The sequence below is a fragment of the Esox lucius genome, chromosome 18 (assembly GCF_011004845.1).
Source record: "Esox lucius isolate fEsoLuc1 chromosome 18, fEsoLuc1.pri, whole genome shotgun sequence".
NCBI lineage: Eukaryota > Metazoa > Chordata > Actinopteri > Esociformes > Esocidae > Esox > Esox lucius.
Genome location: NC_047586.1, coordinates 7,411,986 through 7,419,545, shown reverse-complemented (window position 1 = coordinate 7,419,545; position 7,560 = coordinate 7,411,986).

Sequence of the window (7,560 nt, the reverse complement as noted above, 5' to 3'; positions counted from 1 at the left end):
AAGATCACAACCATCACATAGAAGTAGAGGTGTACAAAGTACAAAGTAAAAGTACTCAACTGGGTTCGGCTGTGTTCACCACTATAGGGAAGTATCGAATTAAGATCTAAGGTACCAGGTAAAGGGAGTTCAAAACTAACCAGTGATCAATAGAATAAAATAAAAGATTGTAAATGATCAATTAAGGCCAGTGGTAAGTTATGAACTCTGTTTAGGTAATTAACTCATCCTTGGCAACTTCCCAAATCTGGTGAACACAGCCAAATACTTCTACGTTTTACTTTTTACACCACTGGATAGAAGATGGCCATGAAAAAATATTATTTTGTTTACATTTCTAAATGATGACAACATAGTGTATATGAAGTTAAAAATAAATGGATCTTGCCTGCTTGGATCTTGACAGGTGCATCATGCATCTTTAGCTAGTTATAACGTACCCTAATTGACTAGAGCTAGTTAACAAGTAGCCTACCTCGTCGCGAAGCAAGCGATCTTTAAACATAGCTATAAGGGTTGTCATGTTTTCTGTCACTGTAAAGCTATTCGAATCTCAGATTCAAAGAATTTAGCAGATAAGCGATCTTAGTGAACACGTTAACTATCCCTAAGTATATAGCTAGAGATTGTCATATGGAAGCACACCGAAATCTTCGCCATGGACCATAGTAATTCTTCCTTCATAAACGCATGCACTAAATCAAAAATACCACACCAATGGAAACCGTCAATGGGCGTAACTTAATATTAAGGAACCCCTATATTAAGTTATGCCCCCGACTTGTGGTCTGCAGATATGCCTTATTGCCCTGACTTGCGGTCTGCAGATATGCCTTATTGCCCTGACTTGCGGTCTGCAGATATGCCTTATTGCATATGTGGCACAGCCTTTGGATTATAAAAAAAAAATTATTTATAGACATTTGAAAATTGCAAAATTCAATTGATTTTTTTGGTGAATGACTTAGAAACCACAAACCACTTTCAAACTGTTCAGAGAGGACACTCAATTGTTTGCTAAGCCACATGGTAAATAAAGATTGTAATTTATTGACGGTCCCTAACCCTAAGCAGACAGCTATAGATGTCATTCGATACAACGGGTTTTAGTATGGTTGAGTCCGGGAAAACATGACCAGATGTCTGACTTTGAATTTCCGTTGAATATCCAATATCGAATATCAGACCAACTTTACTTCAGTTAAAAACATGTTTGGTAGGCTACTCAATAGAGCAGCTGTCGCCATTACGGGAGACCTGGGGTATGTTCCGAGTAACAGAGCATTTTGCTAAAGATTCTTGTTTGAATGACTCATGAGAAATACATAATTCTGACTTGGTAAATTATATCAATAGTTTTAACGGCAGGCTGCAATAAAATTCTTATATTCATTGCAGCCTGCCGCTGCAATTCCATATTACCATCTGAGTGCAGCGACCTGCAGCTGTTTGTCACGAAATCAGACACAAATAGATTAAGCTGTGCTGGCAGCTTTAGAAAGGACATGTGTTTATAGTTGTTCGTAGGAGGCAACGTCCAAGTGTTACTGGAGCCTTGTGTCTAGGTCACTTAAAAGATGAGGTCTGGGACTTCTGCAATTAACTTTTTTTTTGTTAACTTTGTTTTACAATAGTTGTCTTCTTGTGAGACAGAAATTGGTGATATTCAGTTGTGAGGCCAATGTAGGTTTCCTAGAGTAATGCTTTACTGAACTATTCAAACAAATCAATGATGGATTTTATTCATAATGAAAACGTTTCTGAGGCTGTGTGTCATTGTCATGGAGTCTTTGCATTACAGTTGTGTTTAACTGTGCTACAAATAATTGAGTTTTTAAATATTACAGTAATGCCGTAATTCTAGAACTATGGTGATTCAAAAATAAAACCAGGAAGTATCCTAAAAATATTGTGTGAAATACATAGTTTGAATGTTGCTTTCAATATGATGTGCCTAAAAGATCAATTACATATATTTGTTAATATCTGTCGTTTTTTCATTCCAAATATTTTACTTAGGTTTTTTTTGTGTCTCCTGTACTTCATGTAGACTGCCTATGATTTGTATATGACACAAACATTAACTTAAAAGGTACATGCCATAATGAGTGATTGCATCAATACATATTAACTTAAAAACAAACTAATGACATGCTGCTCTTCTACCAGGCAGGATGAGAAAATATGAGAACAGCAGGCCACTTAGAGCGCATGTGACAGGGCAAAGTGGTAGGAAAGAGGATGATTAAAAGCAGTGGTTCCCAACTTCCGTCCTCGAGTACACCCAACGGCACATGTTTTTGTTGCAGCCCAGGACTAGCATACACAAAGTTGTGTTGACATGTTGAATCAGGTGTGCTTTGCTTGGGCTAAAATACAGATGAGTACTGTTAAGCCGACTCCCACAGGTTCGAACCACTGATATACAGATACAGTCCGTGTTTTTGACAACTGGTTGTAAACGTTGCACTGTGAGCTGTGATGGCAATTTCTAAAGTCCAAACTATTTATGAAAATGGTAGGTAAGACAGAGGAAAACTCAATTTGGTTACAAAGTAACAATGAATAATCTCTAAAGTAAAACAGGACAAGCATCATCATTTAAAGAAGAGTAAAAAGGGGTGTGGTAATATGTATGTCAATAAAACACATTCACATGGTAATCCTTTTCAACCTTTTAGGAGTCACAATGTCTGGACACCCAAGGATAGACCGTAAAAGTGTTATACAGATTAACTCATTTACGAGTAACTAATCCACTAGTGCCGGTCAAGGATGATGTTCAAGGATGTCTCCCTGAGACAAACACCAGACCCCACTCTAACTACATTCCTTTACTTATCCAAACATGGGGACTCAGTCCTTTAATCAGTAAGAACACATCAGTGTAAGAAATTTCCCTGACAGAGCCAAAATGGGTTCCTGAAAATGTAGTTCTGGTGTGTATTTACTTTTGTCATCAGATCTGCTCCCTAAAACTAAAAATGTAATCACTAACTGAGGTATGACAGTGATTCAGCCTAAACCTCAAATTACAACCCCTTGACAACCATTGGTGTGATTCAGTGTTGGGTCAGCACTCTGCAGCTGTCCAGATAAGAGAGGCAGATATGTGTTTTGTACAGTAGCCTTACTTGTATTCCTAAATCAAGACCACACTTAGGAAATGGTAGAACTGTGGGGAGAACATTTTCTTCACGCTTGTAAACCTCACATTTTCAATGGGGCGTATCCATTGAAAATGTGCTGCACGCTAACTCGGTAGCAAACGTTGCAAACCAAGCCAACATTGAATCACATGTTGTCACGTCATATTGACATCAATGAGTGTACCCTGATGTCTGCGCTGTTCCCAAAGGTTTATGGCTAACCATTCAGATCTGTTAAATGTTTTTACAGCGTTATATCTTGGTGACACATTCTATTCAGTTACCACTGTCTTTATTCTCAGTCGTCCTTTTGGTTTTTCAGCATTACGTCCTAGGCGTATATGTGGTGTATTTTGGTGCATTCAAGCCTATCTGCCAAAGAAATTGAGCGTGTGCAAACAGTGGATAAGTGTATCGATGGGAGGTAGAGGCCACCACACACCCAGGCCAAGGAAATTGCCAACAAAAGAGCTGTAACGCTAGGGCCTAAGGCAAGTTAGATAGTCTCTGGCTGTATGTACAATAATCGATAAAGGTTTTCGCTGTACAAATTATACAATGACAATCGGGGGGGGGTCATCTATTTCTCCAGGGTGTAAAGGGAACCCAGTACAGCGCAGGCGTGTGCTTCAGTGAACAGAAGTCTTACAATCCTTACAGTATCTTGCTTGTTTAACTTAATGTCTGTAGTCTGTAGATGATGATAAATCCAATCCATTATATCAGCTTATGGGGCACGTTCCACACAACAACTTTTGTAGTCAGGGGTCACCAACAAAGTATCCTTGTGCAAAACTGTCAGTAAGTCAGACCCACACACACACACACACAACAGCGCTCAAACACAGACCCACACAATGCTGTACCAGAACCAAAAACACTATCAACATGCCAAAGAGGTAGGCATACTACCATACAGCATCTAGGGCTGTGCCTGACTGACATTAAAGGCACAGACCACCACAATCTAAATGTGCCAGCTGTTTCCTTACTTAAGACTATTAGACTATTTTCAAGGTAAGAAAACAGCTAATCAAATGTTGATGATTTTTGAGTGGTCTAAAACAGATTTATAAAGATTTGTGAACAATATTTGAGAGAAATAGGCCTTTTGTGTACATAGAGAAAGTCTTAGATCTTTGAGTTCAGCTCATGATAAAAGTGTTTCGTTTATAATTAAATTCAGTGTAAATCGATCCCCCAAGCCCATTTTGGCCGCACACTGCCCCATCCAGCAACATTGGTAACTTAACGTCTTCACTCGTTGTTTCAGAAAGAATTAAAACCAAAACATCAAACGTGAACAAAACAACTTAAAAGTTATCAAATTGCGCAGCAAATTATTCATTCAATGTGCTGCTTCGGTAGGCTACAGTGGGCTTTTTTGCTGCCACTGTGCATTTTAAATAGCTTGTCTGACAAATTTTTTTTTTTTACTTGGGCATACTCCCTTTTCTTGGAAAAACACAGAGGCAAACTGATCTGTAAAATCGAGTAACGTCAGCGACTTCTAGCTGGCGCTAGTTAGGCACATGATATAAGGTGCTGCTTTCACAACAGTACTTTAGTCATGCTTACTATAGGCCGTACACTAAACGCATGGTGTTTACACTCACCTAAAGGATTATTAGGAACACCATACTAATACTGTGTTTGACCCCCTTTCGCCTTCAGAACTGCCTTAATTCTACGTGGCATTGATTCAACAAGGTGCTGAAAGCATTCTTTAGAAATGTTGGCCCATATTGATAGGATAGCATCTTGCAGTTGATGGAGATTTGTGGGATTCACATCCAGGGCACGAAGCTCCTGTATCACCACATCCCAAAGATGCTTTATTGGGTTGAGATCTGGTGACTGTGGGGCCCATTCCAGTACAGTGAACTCATTGTCATGTTCAAGAAACCAATTTGAAATGATTCGAGCTTTGTGACATGGTGCATTATCCTGCTGGAAGTAGCCATCAGAGGATGGGTACATGGTGGTCATAAAGGGATGGATATGGTCAGAAACAATGCTCAGGTAGGCCGTGGCATTTAAACGATGCCCAATTGGCACTAAGGGGCCTAAAGTGTGCCAAGAAAACATCCCCCACACCATTACACCACCACCAGCCTGCACAGTGGTAACAAGGCATGATGGATCCATGTTCTCATTCTGTTTACGCCAAATTCTGACTCTACCATCTGAATGTCTCAACAGAAATTGAGACTCATCAGACCAGGCAACATTCTTCCAGTCTTCAACTGTCCAATTTTGGTGAGCTCGTGCAAATTGTAGCCTCTTTTTCCTATTTGTAGTGGAGATGAGTGGTACCCGGTGGGGTCTTCTGCTGTTGTAGCCCATTCGCCTCAAGGTTGTGCGTGTTGTGGCTTCACAAATGCTTTGCTGTATACCTCGGTTGTAACGAGTGATTATTTCAGTCAAAGTTGCTCTTCTATCAGCTTGAATCAGTCGGCCCATTTTCCTCTGACCTCTAGCATCAAGGCATTTTCGCCCACAGGACTGCCGCATACTGAATGTTTTTCCCTTTTCACACCATTCTTTGTAAACCCTAGAAATGGTTGTGCGTGAAAATCCCAGTAACTGAGCAGATTGTGAAATACTCAGACCAGCCCATCTGGCACCAACAACCATGCCACACTCAAAATTGCTTAAATCACCTTTCTTTCCCATTCTGACATTCAGTTTGGAGTTCAGGAGATTGTCTTGACCTGGACCACACCCCTAAATGCATTGAAGCAACTGCCATGTGATTGGTTGATTAGATAATTGCATTAATGAGAAATTGAACAGGTGTTCCTAATAATCCTTTAGGTGTGTGTATAGTTGCTACGCGAACCCGGCAATTTAACATCTCTGTAATATGATTAAACAGAGTTGAACACGTAATTTAGAATTACATTCCAGTACAGCGGTGTAAAAAACATTGTTATATCACTCTTTTCTCCTGTTGGGTTTCTCCTGTCTCCTTCATAGGTCTGCAGATGAGTTCGGTGTTTACACTGCATGGGGAATATAACCTGCAGTTGTGATTTGTCTTGTTGCCAACAAAATGCTGATTTTGGAATTGTTTTACTCTTATTGACTTCCTCAATTTAGTTCTGTAGTTTGTTTACCATTGTTAAGTAACAACAATTTTGTTCATCTATTGCCACTTCTATCGCCACTCCCATATCACAGACATTAACTCTGTAGTTATCCAGAGTTACCCAAAATCCCTTTTGGCCACACGTTGAAATCCTTGAGGAATTTAAATCCTTTCCGGCAGCTAAGATTCCTGTACGTTTTTAATGAATGGGTGTATTGTTACAGTATCCAAAATTTAATTACTAACTTTAGCACAACCAAAGGGTAATTTGGAGTCTGGTCTTTCTATCTACCAATCAGTGCCGTTCCTCAAGTTTCATTGGAAAAAAACGCCCTGGACTTTCTTGATTTCACTACTCGGCTGAGACATAATGGTACGTGAGAACTACAGGGATGCAGTCTTTTAAATAACATTTTAACCAATGTTATGGTACACGCACCGAGTCCATGTTATTATGTGATTGTTTAGCCAAATGTATACTCCTGAACTAACTTAGATTTGCCTTAACAAATGGGCTGAATACTTACTGACAGAAATGTTTTACTAGTTTATCCTTAATTTGTAAAAATGCCGTTAGATTTAATTCCACTGTGACATCAACTGTCTGTAGATTAGTGACAAAATCACAGCCTATTTAAAAGTCAGGCTGTTAAATGTGGAAACATTCAAGGTCATTTAATACTTTCTGGATACAATGTAGCTTTACATTTTAAGTTTGTGAATGTTTAGTTTTGTATCAATTATAATAGCATGTAAGTAGATTGCTTTTCAACTGTTGCTTTTCTGTCCATGTGGATATTGCTGTCAATGTTTTAACAAGATATCCAATATCATTAGTTTGCTTTCGGGTCAGGATACTGTGATATAGTGTGCCTTTGCAGAGTAATGTTTATCCTGACCTGAGGACCTCTCCAACTTTATCTTGCAAGAAGATAAGGTGCTAGGCAAAATAAGGGGACTGGAGAAATTTTAACTTTGATGACTAACTATGAAACAAGGGTTATTTTAGTCTTCTCTCCCTGCTGCCTGAAATCAGTAACACTATACAGGTGCTGGTCATATAATTAGAATATCATCAAAAAGTTGATTCATTTCAGTAATTCCATTCAAAAAGTGAAACTTGTATATTATATTCTTTCATTACACACAGACTGATATATTTCACATTTTTATTTCTTTTAATTGTGATGATTATAATTGACAACTAAAGAAAACCCCAAAATCAGTTTCTCTGAAAATTAGAATACTATTTAAAGACCAATACAAAAAATTTTTTTTTTAGAAATGTTGGCCAACTGAAAAGTAAGAACATGAAAAGTA